The 24,788-nt window shown below is 49.4% G+C and overlaps 1 protein-coding gene across 2 annotated transcripts in view; it reads right to left on the minus strand.

Annotated features, from left to right (window-relative positions):
* Dnmt3 (DNA methyltransferase 3) overlaps positions 1-24,788 on the minus strand; it is a 134,770-nt gene that overhangs the window by 19,367 nt on the left and 90,615 nt on the right. The window contains exon 1 of one of the 2 annotated variants that reach the window (XM_078193425.1): positions 6,445-6,953. The exons of the other annotated variant lie outside the window; for it this stretch is intronic. The gene's annotated coding sequence lies outside the window, so the exon portion shown is untranslated. Of the gene's footprint in view, positions 1-6,444; positions 6,954-24,788 lie in introns of those variants that run through there. 2 annotated transcript variants of the gene reach the window in all.

The following is a 24,788-nucleotide window of genomic DNA, read 5'->3' on the forward strand; positions in this document are numbered from 1 at the left end:
CATTCGAGACGTGTCGCCGAATTTTCCCAAGACCCGCTCGAAAACCCGACCGTCCGGTAACGATAACCTCCGGTTAATTTCTGCTACAGGTAAGCACCGACACGGGGGCCCGCCTAATTACCGAAAACACACAATCGAAAGAACGCGGGAGACTCCGCGAGTCAGCCGCCAGCAAATGGAAGGATATCGACTGGCTTGCAGAGTTGGTCGAAGTTTGCCGGGTACTTCGCGAGCACCCTGTATGCGAGCAGGCTACGGTTCCTCCGATACGTCGGTCTCCGTCTCTCTGCTGGTCTCTTTGCGAGATTCGCGCGAGCGTGAGCGTGAGCGTGAGCGAGCGGGCCTGTGCGGGCTTGTGCGGGCGGGCGCGGGCGCGGGCGCGCTCTCTCACCTACAGCCTTATGTGCTCTCCGGGTCTCTCCCTCGCACTCTCTCTCTCTCTCTCTCGCTCTCTCTTCCTCGCACTCTCTCTCCGTCTTTCTCGCTCGCTCATTCTCTCTCCGTCCTTCTCGCTCTCACATTCTCTGTTTCTCTCTCTCTCTCTCTCTGCCGTTCTCTCTGGCCGCCTCGCTCGCGTCCCTCTTTCTCTCTCCCACTCTGATACACCCTCGCGGCAGACTCGGTCGAATGGATTGTACACACTACACGCATACAGAGGCGCGAGAGCGCACCCACGCGAGCTCCGAGCTGCCGGCCGTGTGTGTACGTGATGTGCCGTGCACGTAGAGCTCGGAAACGCTGCGAGCACATCGGAGCCGCGCCGAGCGGAGCCGCGCGGAGCCGCACCGAGCCGCACGGAGCCGCACCACGCACGTTCGCGGCGATGCGATGGCAGCAGCAGCAGCGGCGACGGCGGCAGCAGCGGCGGCGGCGGCGGCGTCCGCGGCACCGGCCATGCATCCAGCCAGCTAGACTGCCAGGAAATCGGCCAACCAACGACCGACCGACCCGCGGATTACTGACGATCGATAACGCCGATCGATTTTCCCTGCGGAGTACGCGACGCAGCCTTTTCGCGAGGGAGCGAGAACCCTCTCCGCCGCTCGCCGCCTCTCTTCGCAGCTCTCTCTTCGACGACAACGAGAGCACGATCCTCGAAATTTCTCCCGACCGCCGGTTCCCTCTCTCCGCTCTCTTTCTCTCCCTCCTTCTCTCTCTCTCTCCATTCTCTCTCTTTCTCTCTGAACCTCTTTCTCTCTCTCTCTCTCTTTTCTCTCTGAACCTCTCTCTCTCTCTCTCTCTTTTCTCTCTCCTTCTTTCTCTTTGAACCTCTTTCTCTCTCTCTCTCTCTCTCCTCTCTCATTTTCTCGCTCTCTCGGATTCGTTACCGATCGCCACGCGGATCTTCCCCGGTACCGTTACGAGAGGGTCCCTCTCCTCGTGGAACCGGACTCTGCGAATCCGTACGCCGAAATTCCACCGGGTTTCACTCTCGATCGAACCGCGCCGGTTCCGATTCGTTTCGCCGACGACTCTGCCGCGGGTACCGATCGCCTAATCGTGTTCTGGTCCTGCTGCCGCGAAATCGTACGGCGAAAAAACAATCCTCACGGTTCCAGCTGCGGGGAAATTATATCCCGCGACAACCACGGTTCAATATCGTGTCCAGCAGCCATATTTTTACGGCTTCGTCGGAGTGGCGAGCAGTCATTTGTTTACCGGTATTACCACATACTAGATTTTTCTTGATGCTGCTTTTTTTAAGATCTCTGTTATCACTGCAAGCCGATCTTCCTCTTAATAAATTTTCTTTCCTTCTTTTTTTTTAAATTATTTTTCTTCTATTTTTCTATTCCTAGTGCATAGTCTGTTGTATTATACTTATATATAATTTATATATTATACTTATATATATATTCTGTTCCTTTTTGTTCTCTTTTATTTTCCCCGTTTTCGTAGTATCGATTTTCTTAATTATTTACTACACTCTTTTAAATAGAATTTAAGGTGTATTATTTAGTATAATTTCACAACGTTATGATAATTCCCAAATATGTATAATTAATTTAAAGAATTGCGGTTACTCTTCTGAACTTTTGTATTTTCTCTTTATTTCTGCAATTTTATAATTAATGGTAATGTCTTGGACAGATTAATATATTATTCAAATATTACGATCGCTTTATTTTATTGCATTTTGCCTTTCTTCTCCCGTTATCTCTTTTTAATATTCCACTTCTGCAACATATTGTTATATGTTGTGTAACACAACAGAATCAAATAAATATTATTTAGTAATTAATTGAATAAATTCGAGGTCGAGACAACCTCGACACAATCTAACGGTATCATTATAATTGCAACAGTCGTAGGTTAAACAATTTGCATCGCATCATTCGAAGATTGTATTTCGCGACACCCACAGCTGAATATCTTGACTATAACTGTGTTTCACGCGGACGAGGAAACTTGGACAAGATATGACGAACACGGCGGAGACAATCCCTATTGGTCAAAACGAAAAGATTGCTTTATTTATTGGACCGCGCCAATATATTTGAATTTAAATTCGAATTTGTGAGGAACTCCTGCGACGAGCCACGAAGCAACGAGATTCTTGCGTTGCCTACGCGCACATGCTAGTCGTACAGAGTATGTCAGCTCATCCTTGTTGGTCAAACTAGACAAAATTGCGTTAGCTGCGGAATAATGCGATACTTTTGCGTTTTAATTCGATTTAATGTGGAAGTTTTACGAAGATTAACGGAGCAGCGAAATCTTGCGAGGTCATGCAAATTTATTATTATTATTACTATTATTTTTATTATTATTATTGTTGTTATTAGTATTATTGTTATTATTATTATTATTGTTGTTATTAGTATCATTATTACTATGATTATTATTACTATTGTTTATTGTTATTTACTCCAGTATTTGCAGGTCAAAACCCTTCGAAGTTTGATACAGAAAGCACCATAAATTCTAGTAGACAGTGAAACAATAACGTAAGAGTAAGATAAGATAAAAGCGAGTGCCGCGAGATTATAGAAAAGTTAATGTCGTGTCGCATTGAGAACAGAGCGTTTAAAATCGCAAAATGAGTTACGATGCATGTGACAATTAACCTAACGGACTATCCACGTTCCTCCGAGTATATAGCTCGTGGAATGATTAAAAATATATTTAAATTCGAGCTCGAACTTGCAAAGACTTCCAGCAACGCGTGCATGTAAAAATTCGCAAAAGTATGCATTAAAAAAATCGTAACACTTATTGCAACGACGTGAAACATGTTTGTTAAGAAGTCCCGCGCGGTGTCACGAAAGTGGCGAGGTCTTTCGTGCACGCGCAGGTTCGCCGCGTAAAAATGTAAAATATCGTTTCCGAATGGAACCGGTGGGAAAAACGGGACACCGTCACGTTTCTGCCGTTCGACGCCCGTGGTTTGTTCGAATCTGCCGCCAAATCGGCGGGTCTCGCTCACTTTCTAATTTCGTCCTTGTATCGTCTCATTGTGCGCGTCATGCGCCGTTTTATAATATTCGTGTTCTCGAATTTAGCGTCGCGTTCGTTCACGCACCGGTTTAAATAACAGGCTGGCCGGCTCTCGCTCTTTTTCACGCGGATTCGAAATTACACGATACGCCCGTAGACGCCCGTTATTTGTGTAAACGAAAGATGCGCCCTCTCCCCAGCCCCCCCCCCCCCCCCCCCCCCGCCCCCATTATTGTTATTACGTACCAGGTGTTTCGAGGTTCACGGTGGATTGATTGCGGCGGCAACGAAAACAGCTGTCAATGTTTACATTATTGCAACTAACCCATTAATTGAGGAAGACGAGTTAACTCGTCCGCTCCGCTCTACCCGGGCACCCTCCCGCCCGCGCTATCTCTTATTTTTATCCGCGTCTCCTAATCTTCCGCGATCCCCAGAAATGGCCGCGCGCGCCCGAAAGCCTCATCGATTTTTGCTTTGCATTCACAATTCGCCGATCGTATTTTATTCATCAACGAAACAGGCGCCCCTCCCGACCAACGCCGATAGAAAATTGTGGGATTCCGTGCAAATGAAAACTTGAGGATCCTTAGTACGCGGAGAGCAAATATTCAAGATCTATAGTACGTGGAAACGAAACATCGTAGATCTGTAGTGCGTGGAAAATAAAAATTGGAGATCTGTAGTGCGTGGAAACTAAAAATTGTAGATCTATAGAATATGTAAAATTAAAATTTTAGGATGTATAGTACGCGCAAAGCCAAAATTGAGGATCTATAGTACGTGGAAACTAAAATATTGTAGATCTATAGTGCATGGGAACTAAAAATTGGACATCTATAATACGTGGAAATTAAAAATTGAAAATCTACAGAATATGGAAAATTAAAATTAAAGAACTGTAGAACGTAGAAACAGAAATTTAAGGATCTATAGTACGTGCAAACCAATAATTGAAGATCAATACACAGAGATAGAGAATTAATGATGCCTTATTGTAAGCGACGCGATATAATAAATCTTTAAAACAGTTTATGTATTATTAAAGTTTACATTCGATAAATTGTTAAAAAATAGAAGTCTTTCATAAGCAAACAGATTAAATTTCCAATACATCAAATAAAAACAACCGTACCGGATGGAAATACTGTAGCTTGAAGCAAATGCTTTTTCATTTTGGTGTTGAAATAGCTTCGAGTGCTAAGGGTTAATTAGAGTTGCATATATATCATTATATATATTCATATTTATTGTTAGTATTATTATTATCTTTTTGCCATTTATAGATATTTTTATAACTTTCCAAAGAGGGATATGCAACCCTATTATTAAGTTTCCTTTTTTAACAATTCTACGAAGAATTATGCTGCAAATGCGACTAAAACTTTATACAGTGTTTACCAATTAAAATATTGTTTAAAAACAACGCTGTATGGCGCTAGACGATGGCGTGTAACTCTTGCGTACGGTAAGCCGCAGTAATAAAAATTATACGACAAATAAAGTTGACAAAGTTGCTCAACCTCGTGACCTGCGATATTGAATTACACTTATTTCGACGATTTTAAATCGAATCAACTAGATATTACTCATTTTTTTCGACACTAGACCCACCGAATACTAAGACTGACCGACTTCTTTCGTTTTATAAGAATGAGAGAGCTGAATTTATTCAGACCTCTCGCCATTTCTCTTATAAATTAGACTGCGGATTTTATGCACTTCTTAAAAGAATCAGAGAATATTAAGAAATACTATTTTCTATTTATTCGTGTTACTTGGAGAAGTATAATATTGCTAAGTGAATCTTATACTTTTCTATTCATATTAACTAATTATTTCTTTTGCATAAAGATCCACAGTCTAGTTACAATTTAGAATTTATTTACATATGTAAAATCCAAACTCTTTGGCGTATAAAAATATTAAAAGTTATATAATAATTGTACACGAGGTATATATGGTACAGCAATTGTGCAATGTAAGCTTGAATTAAAAAGTTCGTTCAACTAATTTCCCACGGAAGTATTTTCGTAATTTCAGCAGTTACAACTCTCTATTTGCTGGAAGCCTATTAATAAACTTTTCAATCATTGAACTGCATGAGAAAGAAGCTCGATAATTTTATTTCAACATTAAGGTTATAAAGCTCCGGAATCAGCTATTTTATATAGCTTCGTAAAAGTAACAAGCATCGAGTATAAAGTACTAGTTAGTCTAATCGCAGGTAGATTGCGGATTTTATGCACTCATGACAAAAACGAGCAGATCAAATACAAATCAGGAAATAAATTTAAATAACTTCAAAATAATATCGTGTTCCTTTACTTATTAGAACTGTCGATAAAAATGAAACAAAAAAGAAACTTATTAGAATTGTTAATAAAAGTAATGAGCATTTCTGTAGCTTCTGTATCTTGCAAAAAATGGCGGACGATTTTTATGTTGCAGAAAAGTCAGGAATCTGTTTAGAAACGTCGAATCAAAGAAACTTATCAAATAAATTGCTATATAAATTACTATAAATATTAATAAATTACTATAAATACTAATAAATTACTCTATAACTAAATGCATCCTTATAATCGCAATAAACGATTTGGATCGCATCATTTAGCCAAATTCGGCAAACCTGCAGTGAAATAAGAATGAAAGAAAAAATTAAATTAAGTTGCATCGACATCGCTGTTACATTACGCGGTTCCATATAATTTCTAGCATCGCGGACAACTATCGTCGCCGCCTCCGAGCGATCATTTCAAGAATTCTGTACCGTTGAATCCCGACGATCGAGAGGAGCATCAGAAAACCGCCGGTACTTAAACTGCGAAAAAAGAAAAAGAACAGAAAAAAAAAATCGTGGAACCGGTCAACGACCGGCACGCGGCAGATTCTAGGCGGCCTGAATCAATGACGGAAGAAACACCTAATCGTCGCAGGCCGTGAAATATATTTACGGAGCGGCGACCGGTTAAAAATGAACGCGTTATTCCGGCGGACAATTACCTGGTGGGCAAAAAACTTGCGGATTCGCCGGTGTTTTTCAAGCGTGGCCGGCGGTGTAGCCCCTTAAGGGATGCGGTTCCAGCTCGATAAATCTATCTATCGCCTGGGCTGGCTCCGGGAGCGTGCCGCGGGTGCACAGACTCAATTAAAAGCAGTTGTACCGGGGCGCCTCTCGCCGCGAACTTCGAGAGGATCCTCTTCGGGCCCCGGCAGGAGCGGGATCCGTTCTCGATCGCGCGTCGTCGGCCGCTACTCGAAGATCCTTCGAGCAAATATTAAATACGGCGGTTCTCTCGCACGGCACACGGCGCGCGTTGCGGCGCGCGGCGCGGCTCGGCTCGGCGCGGCGCGGCACGGCGTGGCGGCCCGTTGCGAAGAATGCCGTTGCGACACACTCGTGAACACGATCTCGACGCGTAATTTGCATAAGTACGTACGTACGTGGAAAGGACGAGCGACGGGGATCTCCGTCTCGTAAATTCGACGTCGCGGCGCGGCGCTCGCGAAGGACGCGACTGGTCCCCGGCTCGCGCGGCGAACAAAGACAACAAGAATCTCGGACGGCAAGACGAAAAAGAATCCAGAGAGGGGAAGGAGGCGAAGGAGTAGGAGGTGGAGGAGGCAGAAGAAGAAGAAGAAGCAGAAGAAGAAGAAGAAGCAGAGGAAGAAGCAGAAGAAGAAGCAGAGGAAGAGGAGGAGGAGGAGAGAAGGAACGATTCGTCGGCGAGGATCGATCGGAGAGGAGTCGCGTGCCGCGATTTATCATCGATCGTCCCGCATCGATTGGGCACCGGCAAACTCGTATACACCTGGCGCGGGATAGAAGCGGGTCGAGGGACAGAGGACCGACAGGGAGAGGTGGAAGAGGAAGAGGAACAGGAAGAAAGGGACACGGAGAAACGGCGAGACAAAAGGTGAAATTTCTCCGGGCTGAAGAAGGGAGAGCGGGGGGAGAGAAGACACCGAGGCGGTCGCGGCCATCGTCGTCGTCGTCGTCGACGTCGCTGGCAGCCGGCGGGAGGCTCCGAAACCGAGCGAGACCGAGCGCAGTCGATGGAGGTCGGAAACGCACGAACCTCGCGGCTCGAGCGACCTAACCAGCGACACGGCCAAGCAGTGCGGTGCCGACTCTTGCTGCCGCGGTTCCAGGTTCCGTGGCGCGCGTGCACTTGTGTTTACGCGTTCACAGAGAGAGAGAGAGAGAGGGAGAAAGAAAGAGAGACCTACACACACATGCGAAAAGAGAGACAGAGTGTTGTTCCGAAAATTAAGAGTCGCAGACCGGTCGAAGTACAGGGAGACCGGAACAAGACGAAGAGGAACAAAGGAAAGAGGCGAGGAGGAAGCGAGCTAGCTCATAGCCGAGTTTTATCGCCGAGCTGCATGAAATTTTAGGAGCGGCACGCTGTCGCGTTATCGGAGCAACGCGGCCAGCCGTCCCGTCCCGTCCGTCGGCGCGAGCTGCGAGGCCACCGAGGATCACCGCTCTTGCTCTCGCCCTCGCCTAGCCGTCGACGTCGCCGACATCGCCGACACCGTGCCACACCAGAGAAACACACCTCGCACCGAGCTTTGAATCCCATCGAACCGCGTACGTCGGCCGGGGCGTGGGTGCCAGCGAACAAGCGCCTAGACGGCCGAATCCTCGCGAGAGAGATAGCGAGATAGACCGAGATAGAGAGCGAAAGATTCGGAGAGAGAGAGAGAGAGAGTGAGAGGGACAGATAAAGAGAGAGAGAGAGAGAGTGCGAGCTATGATCGCGGCGGCCGGCAACGATTCGTCCTGAGACCAAGGTTCGCGTTTCGGTGCCCCGAAAGAGGAGTGCAGAGAGAAGGCGAGGGAGAAACTCGGAAAAAGAAAGTCTCGCTGGAGGATATTCGGTCCGGGCAGCGATCGTCCGGGAGGTGGTCACGTGTGTCCGCGCCGGTGAAAACCGTGTGAGAGAGCGCGGACTCTCGAAAACCGAGACTTTCGCGCGGCCCCGTCCGAAAGCGGACGGGCGGACGACTCTCCGAACGTTTCGGCCGCGTCGGTCTCTCTTCGCGTACTCGCCAGAGAGGAATTCCGGGAGGATTTAAGGAAACCGGCGCCGATTGAGACGAAGAGATAGGTCGCGAGGATCCGACGGCGGGCGCGCGGAGGACCAGGAGGTTTCGCTCTCGAGACCGGTCTCGCCGGCTATCCTGGAGGACGATGACGATGGTAACGAGGATCGCGAGCGATAACCGGAGGACGTTCAGCTCGAGAGGGCTCGATTGAACGGCTCCGCTCGCTCCAGGCACCGGCCCGGCCCGGCCGCGCACTCGTCTCCTCGTCAGGACGCGACACCGTTCTCTTATCCTGTAATCGTCGAATTACCGGACGCGGAATCGGCGCGCGACCACGCAGCACGGTTTCGACTCGGCGGCCGACCGGCTTCGGTCCCGTCGCGTCGCGTCGCGTCGTCGGGACCCCCACGGTGGATTATATTGATATTCCGGTGACAGTGTGCCACACAGTGAGTGCAGTTTCGTGCGAGCATCATCGTCCCGTTAGTGGCGGAGACGGAGGCAGGAGGCGGCGGCGGCGGAAACACCGGGTACACCGGCACCAGCGGAAACAGAGACCGTGCTCCCGACTGTGAGAGGAGCCGTCGGATCGCGCTCGTCGTCCCCGTCGGCAGGAGAGCGCGCCCGCTTTCGAGGAGAGCCGGAGGACGGAGGCCGCGACAGGGCCCAAGAGCGACCCGGTCCTACGGTCCTTTGTCGCTCCTCGGCTAGGGCCGATCCTCGTGCTTCGCCGAGCTCCGCTCGCTCCACCGGGAAACCCATCGAGGCGGAAGCGACGGGAAACCGAGCGGACCTTCCCAGCCCAGAGGGACCCGAGAAAGAGAGAGGAAGCTAGATAGAAAGAGAGAAAGAGAGGGAGAGAGAGAGAGAGAGAAGGAGAGAAAGTGAGAGAGAGAGAAAGAGACCCTTTTGTTCCCCCAGTTACGCTATCCAATTATCGGCAGGCCGAAGAAGGCATCGAGCGTGCTCTTCTCGCGCGAGCACCGCCGACAGGAAGCGCAACTCTTCGCCCCGAGCCACCGAGAGGAATAATCGGCGAGGATGCAGGTGGCAACGCTGTTTAGGGAGAGCGCCACCCTGCTGGGCGCCTCCAGCCTGGACCCCCCGCAGACCCACCATCACCAGGCGATGCAGCAGCAGCAGCACCAGCAGCAACAGCAGCAGCAGATCCAGCAACACCCGGCGGACCTGCATCTAGCGCATCACATGCAGCATCACTACAAAATGTAAGTCGCCGTGAAAAGCCGACCATTGGCCCCGCGTAATCCTTTAGCTAGCGCGTTCTCCGCATCGCGAAAAGGGGGCCGGAGAGCCATCGCCGGGGCCCGACGCGACGGAGACCGCCGTCGCATCGCGTCGCGCCGAGTGCGAGGCGCTCCCCGGAGCCGGACAGGCTCCAACCTCGGCGAATCGGACCGCGAAACTCCAAGCTCCCAGCTGGAAAGCTAGGCCCTAACTAACTCGGAGAAGTTCGCTCGATCGAGGAACGCCGCCTCGAATCGGATCAGCTGATCGGCTGAAAAGTATCGGCGAGAAGAGGGAGAGAAACGTGGCCGCCGCTGCGAGAAAGTCGACGGCGGCCGTCGGACCGAGGCTGTCGCCGCGGCGCGGCGCGACCGCGAGGCGATCGTGTTTTCCCCACGATTCGCGGAAACGAAAACTTGCCCAATTCTTCCCGGCCGCCGGCGATTCGCGGGGCTTCGAGGTCGAGAGCAACGGGATCTCTCGCCTAAGCAACGGTGGCTCTCTCTCTCTCTCTGTCTCTGTGTCGTCGAGGCTCCGCGCGTTCCCGTCGGCCGCTGCGACACACCGCGGACTCGCCAGTCGGCAGATTTTTCCGGCCGATTTCGAGTCCGGGCCGTAACGTTATCGCGTCTTTAACCCGGCGAAACGGTTCCGTTTCGGGGAAGGGAACGGGAGACGTTACCCCCGGAGGCAGAGACACCCCAGACCCTTTTACGGATCCACGTCACGCGCCTCCAAGGGACAGGCCAGCATTTGTATTCGTTGCGCAAGGTCTGGTCGTGCCCTAGCCCCGTTCCTTCTCGGCCCGTAGAATTTGTTCGACGTATCTCTCTCACTCTCTCTCACACACGACGGTGATGTACGTTATCGGCGCGCGATCGTCGCCGCCGCCGCGCCGCGATAAACCCCGCCGGCCATGGGAGGACGTTTGAATTGCAGACGCGCGTGGCCATCGCCGGAAATAAAGATACCGCGGACGGGCAGACCGAGCAAATTTCGTTGCGAAAGGCCCCGCCGTCCGTCGTCGGCTCACCCTCCAGCACGGCGACGATATCGCGGAACCGTTGCGAAATAACGAAACCGAAGGGAACGATCGGTCTGCCGAAACAGACCCGGCAGACCACGGAAATCAACGATTCGACGATGATTCCCGTGCTCTAAACGACGATCGCGTTCGATAAGAAAGTTCGATACACGATAGTGGTTCCGCTGCTATCGAGGACAGGCGACGGTCGACACCGACGACCTCGACGTTCGCTTCGATCGTCGCGACCACGGTTTTTCTTCGTTTAGGGGATGCTGCGATATTCTATCGAGACGCGCGCCTTTGCTGTCAGCTGGGCGACGTCTCGCGCAGGAAATCGGGACGCGATTAAAACACCAAATAAAAACGTTAACCTGTTAGAGGACGAGGGAGACGCGTCGTCACCGCCTTCTGGAACCGCGGAGTGATTTCCGCAGTCGAGGATCCACGGCGAGAGCGGAGACGATAAGCATGTTCGGCGCGGCCCTCTCGAGAACCGAAGCCAAACCGCGAGAAGTTTCGAGCAGACGCGAGGGCGCCAATAGGTCAAGGCTACATTACGCTTCGACGACTATATCCCTCGGCTATCTCCCGGCCGGCCGATCTCCGAACCCGCGAATCGACCGCGGCCGACAGCCCGTCCTTTCTCGCGGAAGTTCCGCGGCGGTCGCGCTTTTTCCTCGCCGTGGCGACTCTTCGCGTACCGTTCCCAGTACATACTCGTTAGCGTCGAGGCTGTTCGACGGCGTCGCGTTAACGAGAGCAAACTGCGGCGGCGTCTCCGACGGAAATTGGAGGAGACGGAAGGACGGAGGAGAAGGCGCGGGGCGCGCGATCGACGGGACGAATGTGTAACAGGCGGAAGAGCCCGCGAAACTGAGGCCGCGGGTTCCCGGAGGAAGCGTAAACGGAGCCGCGTGGCCGAGACGGCGGAGTTTCGGCGCGGATAACGCCGCGGTGGAGAGACGGCGGTAAACGATTTCATCGCGGCCGTAACAGAGCCGAGAGAGCCGGGAAAAAGCGAGAGGAAAGAGCGCGGAGGCGGCCACGCGTCACAGATAAATCGTGCCTCGCCGATAAATCGACCTTATCAATAAGATCGAGACTCCTTCGCGCCCTTCTCCTACAACTTCGCCCGCTCTCTCACTCTTCCCCTCTCTCTCTCTCTATTATATCTCTTCCTCTCTCTCTCTCGCGCGCACACTCACCGGATTCCTCCGATTCGCAGCCGGTCGGCCCCGTCGGAGTTATTCATGTATTCCATAAGTTCGGAATACATGAATAGCCTACAAGCTGCAGGTATCCGCGAATCGTCTCCGATAAAGCCGTATTCTTTGCCGCGGCAATTTAGGACCGTTTAAGGTCCTCCGTCGAAGCAACCCGAACGGGACCCAGTCCCGCGACCAGTGCTTGTCCCCGGGATCGGCACAAATTCTTCGACCGATCCCGCTCCTTCTATCCTCTAACAGCGGCGTGTACCCGATCCTACACCAGCGTAGCTGTGTTCCAACGATTAACACCGCGGAGACGAGCTTTGATGCGAGAGCGCGTCTGATCGCACCTGGAGACAGCCGGAGGAAGAAGTCTCTCGCGACGACGTTTATCATTGCGCGCGTGGAAGACAGCAGTCTCGGCGATTAGTCCCAAATGTTAGGGACGGTTGTTATTCATCTTGATCGTTTCATTTGTTTAATATGGGGGAGAAATATTGCTTCCATCGAAAATGGAATTATTATTGGAAGATATAAAAATTAATTAGAGATTTACTACACTTTTTTAATTATTTTAATGTGTTGATGCCAGGGTGATAATATTTTTAAATTGAGTATAGCGTTAATTTTTCTCATAACGCATAGAGGTACGCAGTCTAGTGATTATAAATATTCTGTGAGATTGTTATGCTGACAATGATACAGAGTGATGTCAAAGTAGACAAAAGTATGTGATACAAAGCGAAGAAACAGGAGGAGAAATTACAGTGAATTGGTGAAGTGTATGCCTAAATAATAATGATTTCAAGGATACTCAAAGATGGTTGAGATGAAATTCAGGCTTTTAATTACTAAAAATATATGAGCATTCGAAGGCGACGATGACGTTGAAGAAAAAGTCAACAGAGTGCGACACATTAATTTGTAAGAGTACAGAGCCGAGTAACAAGTTCAAACTGTGCAAGCTCTGCTAAAAAAAGGACGTTCCTATGAATTTCATATGTTTACAAAAAAGACTAACGAAGATTTCTGACCGTCTCCGAATATTAATAATTTTTCACGCAATACGTGGAGAATACAGAAAAATACTCAGTAATTCCCTATCGAACCGTCTCCATAATTTCAAGAATCTCAAATCGAAGAAAATACGAAACCGGTTATTCGTTTATTTATTTATCCATAAACATGTTAAACCGTTCGGTACAACGACATAAATACAGCGCCAAACTGATTAAAAGAAAGAAACGAGATATCTATTCGTCTTTCTCGCCACGCACTTAGCGCAAGCAATTTTTATTTCGCCCCGAGACTCTGCAAATTGTTCGCATGCGAAATAGCCTGCATGTTCCGGAGCGTTGACAATTTGTAGATAAATTAACGCGGTCCGTATATATTGGCCGAGTAGGTGTAGTTTCTGTCTTGCCAGTGCCCCACGAGGCGGACGCGGTCCTCGAAATTGTAAGCAACGAGACGACCGAACCGTCTCGAAAATAACAGTGCACCGGAGTACGTTTCATTCGGCGGAAACCTGACCGAGGTGTCTCGCGATCTCGTTCTATCTCGCACAGCTTGATTCCTCGAACTCATTCGGTGAACGCTGCTTAAAAAAAAAGGAGATTCTTTTTCAACTGGCGAAAACATTACCGAGCAGGAATGTCGCGCGCGTTCGGCGCGCAAAGTTGGCCAGAGTAGCCCAGCTCGAGCGGACCCGGCAGCGATTAGAAGATTCCGGTCGCGATTCGAGAGGACCGGGGGCCGGGCCATCGGGGCGGAAGAACGCGTAAAAGTGTAACGAGAAAGAGAGAGAGCGCGGCGAAAGAACCGGGAAATGGAGACCGGCGTACAAAATGTCGTTAAGTGGTTCGGAGTTGGCGGCGGCACGAAAAGCCGAGAGTATCGTTAGCCTTGGTCCGCGGTAATCCGGTTCGCCCGTGCCGGATCCGCGCGCCGCGATACGCGTCGTCGTCGTCGTAGTCGTCGTGGCCCCCGTCGTCGATATCGAGCCCGTCGTATTAACATGCCCCGCGCGATCGCGGCAATTATTCTTCGGCCGGCTGCGATTTTAATTATCGCGGGAATCTAGCTCGGGGCCGAATATCGCGGCGCGCGTCGGTTCGAGTTACGGAAACGTGGAATATCATAGCCTGGCTATTTAACTTCATCCCGGGTTTCGATGGTCACTGTGCTCCCGGGCTGCGCGCGATCAACGTCCGCGAGAATCCCGAGTTCCATTCGGAGTTTCGAAAGCAAACGTCGTCTCGTCACCCGCGCGCGGAACCGAGTCGCGCTTCTCGAGTTGCGAAAGCACGCTTGCTAAAGTATCCCGAAAAATGGATTATGATAAACAAGAACAAGACACACCGGTGGTCGCGGTACCTGCGCGCGGCGACTTTTGAGATTATTTCCAGCTTCGCGCGTCGCAGCTCGCGCTGCGATGTTCACAGCTGCGAAAAATATCGGCGCCGACCTGAACCACCGCGTCGAATTACGTCTCCGACGCAAGGCAATTCCGGGGCACGCTTCGACCGGAGATCATTGCTGCCTCGAATCTGATCGTAAACGAGAAGCTGCTCGGGACAATTAAGCGACATTACGTAAAAGCCGGGGTTTAAGAGCTTCACGGTAGCAAGTTCTTCGCGTTCGACGTCGCCCGATCACAGCGCCGAACCTACTTGAAACCGCGTTTTGCGGACGGGGCGAAGCTTTAGGTCAAAGGTAAAACGCGTCCGGGAACGGAAGATATTAGTTCGACTTCCGATTCGCCGGTCGATCAGCCGATTTGATTGGGCGCGCGCGCGGGTCGCCCGGTCGGGGTTTGCAAAACTATGTCGGATTCCGGGGAAAAGCCGCAAAAAGGCGCGTTTCCCAGTGTTTTTTCCGAGCGTGCCGGCGCGAGTACACGCCGCCGAACAGATTGTTTCGCGACGCGGATCGGATCGGGGGGAAAAAAGAAAAACAGCGTTGGCGTTGGCGTGGCGCGGCGCGACGCGGGGGGGTCTTTCGGACCTAACGCGCGTAAATCGCGTTCCGAGTGATGCGAGAGGCCTCTCTCTCTCTCTCCTCGCGTCTTTATTGTTCCCTCTCTATCGTCCATCCTCCGTTGCCCCTTCGTCCGGGAAGAGAGAGAGAGAGAGAGAGAGAGAGAGAGATTGTTCTGCCTCGCGGAGAGCCGTTCCAGCCGAAATTCTCCCGTGTTCGCCGTTACCTTTCTCCCCGTCGGCCCCGTACCCCGGGGCCCCGTCCACCAACGGCCACCTTCTCCCCCCGTGTTCCCCCCCCCTTTCTCGGCCCCTTTCCACCCGGTTCTTTCCCGCTTTCTTCCGCGCTTGGTTTCTTTTCTTTTCGCCTGTTCTTCGCGGCGAGAGAGCCGATCCGCTCCGCGAGAGACCGGGCACACACCGCCGACTACTACTCCCTTTCCCTTTCTCCGTTCCCCCCCTCCACCTCCTCCACCTCGTCCCGCTCACGGTTATCTCCGTCGTCGTGTTTTTATTTTAGCCCGAAGCAAATGTCGAGGTGGAAACGGTGAGCCAGACGGACGGACGGACGGACGGATGGATGGACGGACGGATGGACGGTCGGACGGACGGACGGACAGACGAACGAACGAACGAACAGTGGGAGGGTAGGAAACCGAGAGGAGAGTAACGGCGAACGTGCGGGAGAAAGACCGACGGACGAATGAACGGGCGAGAGGAGGAAAAGTAGGAAGGTTGATGTGAAAGACGGGGTGGCGGGTCGGGGCTGAAGCGACGGGGGAGGCGGAGGTGGCGGAGGAGGAAACGAGAGGAGCAGCGCCGGCACGAGGAGCAAGAGGAGAAGCAGGATAGAACACAAACGGCCGCACGAAGTGAGCTCGTCGAACGGGCTTCTCTCCTCCACCTCCTCCTCCTACTTCACCTCCGCCTCCTCATCCACCGTCTCCTCCTCCTCCTCCTCCCCCTCCTCCTCCTTCTCCTCCACCTCACCTCCTTCGAACCTCGCAGTCTATGGTTTCGTAACACGCGTCTTTCCCGCTCACCGCCACTCTCCTTCGCCGTCTCTGTCTCGCGCGCGCGAGGCTCTCGCACCGAGCGCGGCTCCGCTCGGCTCGGCTCGGCGCGAGAGATATACGCGGCTCTTCAAAACCCGAGGATCCGAGCGCGCCGGAACAACGCGACGCTAGAGAGCCACCGAGGCAACCAGCCTTCTCCGCGACTACCGAACCCGTCAAAATCCCGGGTCGCCGGGTTTTCTTTCGAAATCCCGTAGGACGGAAACCTTCGAAACCCAGCGAATTGTTCCTGGCGAAGGCAGGGTTTAGTTATTTGTTTGGTCGTTACGCGGCCGGAAATAATCCATTGATAGACGATACACGGAGGAGACGCGTTTCTTCAGTTGCGACGGAAATAATTTGTGGGAGAAGAAACGAATGTATGTTAGTAGTAGGTTGTACTATATAGTAGGTTGTTAAGTAGAATATGTATAGATTTTGTACGAAAGTTTATGAGGTGTGCATTTTATTACTTAACGCTAGGACTGTCGAGCTCTAAACGTGACCTATGAGTATTGTTTTGTTGTTTCGAGTGTTTTAAGGCAGAGGGAAATTACGTTTTAAACTTAGATGCGATTTGGCGTGTTGTTTGCATTGATAAATGTATATAGATGTGCTCAGAGCTTGCATGGTTTAAAAAGATAGGACAGGTAAACTAATTTTGCTGAATTAGACAGCAAGGTGACTGTAGGCGCCGTGGATTAAAATTAGAATTATTTCACGTGCTATAAAATAAAAAGTTGAAGTCGAAAGGGTAGAACGAATTAATTACATGACAATATAATAAAATTACTATATTACATCGTCCAATCCATAACGAAGAAGTTTATATAAATATTTCAGACGAAGAACAAATCAGAAAACAGTCATTTCGACTGGCTTGGTATTTCTAGTATTAACGACCCCATCAAAAAATTACAAGTTGCGTATCGTGCAAAATAAAATGAGTAAAAGCGAGTTTATTTATCAAACTGAGTTCTCGTGATTCCACAATAATTGTCCGCAGGTGTACACAATAGTATAACTCCTTTCGCGAGAGCTACAATTGGATAAAATATATTGCAACATAATTTTATTATTTCAACATAAAACAATATCAGCTGGAATAGATAAATTATACTATGATAAACATGAATGAAGTATAAAGTATTATAGAATGAGATAGAATTGTCATAAATTGAATGAAACTAGAATGCAAAATTAGTCGCAGATCGTAGACCGGGTTTCCAAAGGAAGAGCTTTCTGCTCGAAAATGTTCCAGTTTCGGCGAGCACCTAGTCAGCGCCAAGACTGCAAATTCTGGTTATCGGGTCAGCATGGACGAATCCGGTACCGTCGAGTTCGCACGGGAAAATTCGAAAATTTCTAAAATAGTCGCAGCACTCCACACACAGCCAGAAACTTGCGGCCCCACCGTCTCGCGTCGAGAGAGACGCGAGTCCTGGGCGTTTTCTCGTTTCCGCGCGTAGCGCACGAAACTTCTTTTGCTACCCCCTGTACCAACCGTACATGTACCGCGGGATACACCGCCGAGTCGTTCGTTCGCGCTGCAACTTCGCGCGACTCGACAAGTTTCCCGACGATTTGAAACGGAGAGCGAGGATCCGAAAGAACTAGTCCTCCGCGTGTTGTGCTCCAAATATTCCGCGAGCGGCCTCCCTTCTGTAACACGATCGCCGCTGATTCATCCGCGAGTGCCTGCTACCGTTCGAGCGTGTCCAGCAACAACAAAATTCCGCGCGTCGCCGATTCAACCTGGCCGGTGTTGACGGTATAATTAGGAGAGACAGTAACGATACCTAACGATGTAATTAGAAAAGGAATTCCGGGCAAGAATTCTCGCGTGCACGCGCGGAGAATGCAGAACGTAGATTCTCGTTTAATAAGATTCGCTCGATTTCAAACTGTTCCTCGTTCGTTTCGCAAGAATGATCGACGATGGGCTCGATAGTTTACGAACATATTTTTATTTAATAATATTAATAAAAATAATAATAAGTAAATGTCGCCGCCAATAACCGCAAGCGTAGTTGATGCGACGTAAAATATAAGTGAAAAAAGAAAATTATTCGAATGTATAAATAATTTGATGAGTGTAATTGAGGATAATTCTAGGATTATTTATGTTCTGGTAGTAGACGTTTTGCTATTCTCCATCTTGTTCAGACTGTGCGACAATTCTGTCAGCATTCTAGTATAGTACGTGACAAAGAAAACGTGTGTACAGAGATTTCAGTGTCTGGTGTAATATACAGGATGTCCAGAAAGATTAAGACGAAACTTATACTATGTGCTGATTAAATTATAATTTAACCCATATATTATACGGTTAAGTAGATGAATAATGTTCATACAGACTTGTGTCCAAAAATGCTTTGTCAAAATGATACGTTTAAAATTTCTATAATCCCTGCTTTACAAAAATACAATGCACTCGATGCGTATTTACTACTACGCACGTTATTTTCAATATAGAAGTAACATGTAAAAAAGCTCGACAATCACTGATTCGTCAGACAAAAGCCTGCGTTCCTACAGCGCGCGGAACACTCTCAAACACTTCTAACAACTGCTGCAACAAATCCCAAATATATAAAATAATTTAAATATAAAAGTTCATACCTTTCCAATAAATCGTTTTCGGACAAAAATGAACGCGAACCTTTTCTACCAATCGGATCTCAACGAACAGCTCGATCCTAAAATTTCTGCTCACCCTGTACGCTCACCTAATGCCGCATTAAATCGCGCGTTCGTTTCGAAGCTTCGCCACTCGATCAAACAAAACATAACACTGGTCCCGTAGTGCTGACTAACGCGTGGTCCACAACAATCTTATCACCGCGATTAGAACATAATCTCCAATGCGCCGGAGCACGCGGAGGCTGCAGCCTCTCCTCCGGTCGCCGACAGAAATCGAAGAAAAGAGATCTGTTGCGGAGGATTGGCGAATGTAGCGCGGGCTTGTCGCGGGGATTAGCTTCGTCGATCGAGAGCTATAGAGAAAGAGAGATAGAGTAAGAGAGAGAGAGAGGGAGATAGAGTAAGAGACTATGTTCCTCGAGCGAACGAATCCCGGCCCCAGCGCACCGGATAGAACGAAACGGGGCGACGCTTCCGGCTACGGAGCGAATATCGCGGCCCGAAAGTTTCGGCCGACCATATCGAGCCGCGCGCGCGACCGACGGAACATCGCCACCGCCTTTTTCCGGGCGTTTTCGGTGACTCACGATATAGTATATCGGCGCTCTCGAAAGCGCGCGTGACGCAACAGAGAGACACGGCAAGGAGCATCGGGAGACGCAGGAGAGAGGGGCCGAGATTCGTCCGCGAAAACAGTCCGCCGCCGGTACGCCCGTCCGTTTTCCTATCCGGCTGGAGGACACCTAATCCGAGCAACCTGCTCCCGACCGAATCCCTCCAATTACTCGCCGGGAACGATCCTAACGGTCGTTTATTAACGACTGCTTGCTTAATGGACGTATCTCGCCGGATCACCTGCCCTCTTGAATAGCTAACGGAATCGGCGGAACAACTTTCTCCCCGCGAATCGGTCGATCGTTTCGCGATGGGGGTCGAAATTCTCGCGACGAGATGAGCCTGTCGCGAGAATTTCGACTGCGAGGAAGCCGGGATGATTATGGCGACGTCGACGTTTTATGGCTACTATTGGAATATTACCCACAATTCAATATTTTTGCATGAGCATAAACAAATCAATGTTCTTGGAAGCGATGGAAATTAACACTTTGTCGACCAATAAATCAGTTGCCATAGTAACCCATAATTTGTTATCTATTATTGAGATAAATGTGTTAAATTGTACCGCAAGCTTCAATATTATTATATGAATTTTTCAATATTAACACGTTGAGCGCCGCGTGAGACAAATATGAGTGACACTAATTTTTGACCAATCTTGAAAATTGATTTTGGTTGTAATATATTTGGACAAATTGAATTTAAGTAGAATGTTTCGGTTGCGAAAGAATTCTAATGCCAGCCCCTATAATAAATATTAACTTCTCGGTTTCGCTTTAATTAATTAGATTGTCTCAACTATGTGGGAATTTTAGGGGTTGATTGTCGGCGCTCAATTTCTTAAATACCATTCGCGATTAATAAGATTAGTAAAATCAAAATAGAAACGAGAATTTTTATGACCAGATGACCGATCGATAAAATGTTAAGATAGGAAGATATACACCTCGTATAAATGCTTGGACTTATGGGGCACAAGCATAACAAGTCTCGGGTTACGAAGGGACCCGAGTTTTTTTTTCGGGGTTCCAGAAAAGCCACGGTCAGTCGTTGTAAACAATCTATAGAGAATAGAGCTACATCACGCGCCGTGAAATAAAGTTTCTTTCTAAAACTATACCATAGTTTAATAGTTTAATCTTAGTACCGAACAACGATATATCGCTGTTAGCTATTGTTGGAAGGTGGTATTTCCTTAACCCTTTGCGGTCGAATGGCAACTCTAAGGCGCCTCTGAAAATTATCATGCCACGTTTCAAAATAATCTTTAACAAATTTACTAATATTTAGAAAATTGTTAAGAGCTATTATCCTGTTACACAAGTCATAAAATTCAATTTTATAATGTATAAAATGCTCCAGGTTATATAATATGGAAACACTAATTCTGAAGAAATATTTTGGATTTCCAGTTGAAATGGCTCCGACTGCAAAGGGTTAATATTTTTATTAAACAACAATTTCATTTCTTATTTCTCCTTCCTTATTGAATTTGTTATTTTTTTCAGGCTATTCAAAATTCTTGCAATTTCTTTACCGAAACTTGATCGAACTTCGTCGAACGATATTTAAACATTTCGCTCGGATTCAGACTCTTTTGGCCGGTGCTAAGAGGGTTGAATATATTAAAACACCCATTTCCAATGGTTACCACTATAGGACGTAGTATATACTATATATAATAGGTCATAGACGAGACGGTGAGACGCGGAACTTCGATACGGGAGAAACAATTGTTTCGATGGTTCGACGTTGGAACTGGACACGGTGAAATAACAATCGCGCGATCGCCTACGCGAAAAAAACGCGGAACTGCACCCCCTCTGCAACCGGTGCAACAAAGTACTAACTACCGACCGTCTATTGGCCGGTTGCGAAAGCAATTTCGGTTTTCATGCTAGCTATTTATTTGGAAAAAAAAGCGAAAATTATTTTTGCATAGAGAGGCGATACTGCTTGAATGCGGGAAATAAAAAAGCGATAGGATGAAATGCAAACTAAACACCCCGTCGGATTTAACGTCGAAAGGACAAATCCGAAATATTCTGAAACCATTTTGGCAGATGGACAATTGTTTACAGAAATATAACTGCGATTTAAAGGATTGATATTATAATTACTCAGTCAACGCGGTATTAAACAACGAGGAGAGTGGAAAATATTATAGGACAACTATTTAGACATTATTTCTTTTACTAGGAATTCCATACCTCACGCATTAGTATCATCTCTTACTCCAATGAGGAAAATGCATAATTACTGTTATGGCAGCATTAGCACTTACAACGCGGTTGCAATTGAAGCAATAAATACCAGAAGCGCGCGAGTTTACGTTTGGCGCGTACTGTTGAATAAATAGTTACCTAATATTGATAAAAGCTATGTGTACAAATAATTATTAGAGAGAAAGTTGAGCGCAAGATGATAATGAAACGAAGAAGATAGTGAGTGCGTTGTTTTAGAATACAGGACGTAAATTGCTACAGCGAAAGCGTAAATGGAGTGTCGTAAAACAATAATGAAAGAGTTGCACCGACCATTTAGCATCAAGGAGAATCGGATATCAGTTGGAGAACGATTCGGGTATCAGATTTTTCACCTAATCGTCTAGATTAACCTACCACGGATCAGGAGAAAAAAAAATGACACCCTGTGGGGTTAATTATAGTTTAAATATTAACCATCTAAAATATATCGTGTGTCCCACGAATTTTTATTCATATATTATATTAACTAATTTCGCAAGTCCTACAATTTTTATACGCAACATTTCCTTACATTGTTCCAAATAACCAAGATATTTAAGTGGACCAAGTATAATAATGTTAATAAAGTTAATTCTTCGCATTAGGAGTACACCTTAGAACAACCCACCGCCGTTTTTCTAACGACACACTTCGCTAAAGCAAAGATTGGCGTATCGAAAATAAACGATCGCTTATTAATAACAAAACTCCGCATGGCTCGCGCGCGCCCCGCGACAAAATGCCGCAGATTTTAAAACCGACGGGATTAATACGAGCGGGGCAGATTCGCGGAGGGTTAAGGAAATCGAATCCCTTCGCTTCCAGCAAATCCATACCGCGTGCCCCGAAGAAGAAAAAAAAAGAGAAAGGAACGAGTTTCTCGGTGCCCGTAGGTGTACACGGCTGAACAACGCTAACGAAGCTCGGATCTGTCGTTCGCCGTGAAAAAAAGCTCGCAATAATAATTTATACGAGCGTGTCGGGCGCGCGCGGTGCTCGCAAGATTTTCGAGCGCGGCGGTCGGTCGCGCGCGCGCGGGTCAACGTTTCTTGAAATAGGTGTCGGGAGAAAAAAAATCGATGGCACCGCAGAGCCGACGGGCGACGGGGCCACGCACAACGCGGGGGCTCGATACAATTACGCAGTCCCAGAGCAGCGGCGTTGCGGTAGTTTGCTCGCGGATCAGCTCGTTCTGTCCGAACGACCGCGGCCGGAACGTTAAAATTAAGCGATCCGGCGAGAGGCGAACGCGCGGCATTTGCCAGAAAAATTTCGGTGTCCGCGCCGCGGCATCGCGCGCACCGCGGCCGCCTCTCTCTCTCGCTCTCTCGCGCGCGCGCGTTGCCTCCTAATTGTGGCAGGAGAGCTCGTAGATTCGCTTGCTTTACGAGACGCGCGGAACGCGAGCGAGTCCGCTCGTAGATCCGCGCGTAACAGCGAGCGGGCTGCGTTCTGCGAGGATTTCGCTGAATTTTGGAGGACCGTTCGCGACGAGGCGAGATCGCTTCTCCGTTGGACCATGCTGTAATAGTATAGCGGGGAATGTTCGATTTGTCGCTGGGCATTGCGGATGAACGCGCGAAACCACCTTCGCGACCGAAGCTGTCCAAAGCTCGAGCCGAGAGACTCGTCGGCCAGCGGCGTAAAAATTGCTGCGAATAAACAGGTCTTTTAATAAGACCGTGCTTGTTCAAGCTCCGCGTGTTTTCACGTCCCAAGGAAATTCGGTGAAATTGCTTTCGAGGTCTTTGCGACTGCTCCTCGCAGAGTTTCCGGGACGGCGAACCGTCTCGGACCACGTCGATGGGACGAGAACCGTGCAGGTTCTCCCAGTAGCGAAGGATGACGGTTGCAGCGACCACCATTGTCGCGAAAACGTGACGCGAGGTGCGCTCGCTGCGACCGACGCTCCATGGTTCATTTTCTTATTTATTTATTTAATCGAACGAAGCTCCTTTGCAAAATGGCTGCGCAAAGCAAAGGGTAAAAGCTGGCGAAACAAAAACGTTCCATCCAACCGAGGTGGATTTTTAAAGGAGCGTCGTCGGAAGATTTGTGAATTAGACGCTGGTACGAATTATTTGGATGTTCCACGGTGTCTGTACGCGACCGGTCGGACGGTGTTTGACAAATGCGTATCCGTGGAACAGGGTCGCAATCGCGGCGACGTTGAAGTAGCAGGAACGTAATTGGGTCGAAAAGGAGCCGAAGAACACGGCGGGCGGTCCACGTCGTTGGCTCCAAGTTGGACGTTGGCTTGACAATGGTCGGTGTTCCCTCTGCGGCAGCGTCGCTATCGCGCACGCAATTATCGTCATCGACGACGGCGACGGCGACGCGTACACGTCGCGGTCCGCGAGGCATCCAGCCAGAAACTAGTTTCCTATTTACTCGGCGAGGCGGAGGGGGTTTCGGTGTCCGGGCGAGGGAGAGGCACACGGCGTCCGCCGTGTCTTTTAGATTCCGCGGGCCGATAGGTTTGTCTCGGGAGGCGGGAGGAAGTGTCCGCGGTGGAAAAAAGGCGGAACGATATCGGTAGGAGCCCTGTGTGCTCGTCGAGGAAAACGAGCGAGGGCCCTTTTATCGAAGCTGTCGCGGGGCGACGGGTCGGTCTCGGGTCTCGGGCTTATCGTAAACGCCGAAATAACGCCGCGGCTCCGAAAGGTGGCCAGGGTCTTTCTCTCTCTCCCTCTCTCTCTCTCGCTCTTGCTCGCTCGCTCGCTCACACTGGTGAACACCAGCACCTAGACCACCGCACCGCCAACGTCCATACGGATCTCTAGGGAGCTCCGCGATTATTCCGGGCGCAAATTTATTTTTATCAGGCTGTACCGGCCTGTTCTCGCTCAAGAGCCAGCGTTGCCGGATTAGAAGTTTTTCCGACGGGTTCGCACAGCGCGAAACTCCGTTCTCGCCGCCGCGCCGCGCCGCGGGAAGAAAATATTCCTCTTCGCCTCGTTAAAAAAAGACGAGCGGCCTTCCCTGTCTTCCTTTCTCACCCTCCTCCTCTTCCTCGCTCTCTCTTTCTCTCTACCTCTCTCTTCTACTCTCGGCCCGTCTCTCTCTCTCGTTCTCTCCGGAGCCGACTTTCCGTCTTCTCTCCTTTCCACCGAGCTTCGCATCGCGCCGTGGAAATTTCTCGGGGCGATACGTGTCTTTGGTATTTTCGTTCGACGCCGCGGTGCCGTCGGAACCTCGAAAAACGTCTCGCTCCTCCTCGCTTTCCGAGGCTCCCCCCCGGCACTCCTCCTCTCACCCTCCCCTCTCTTTCTCGC

This window comes from Augochlora pura, chromosome 10 (assembly GCF_028453695.1).
Source record: "Augochlora pura isolate Apur16 chromosome 10, APUR_v2.2.1, whole genome shotgun sequence".
NCBI lineage: Eukaryota > Metazoa > Arthropoda > Insecta > Hymenoptera > Halictidae > Augochlora > Augochlora pura.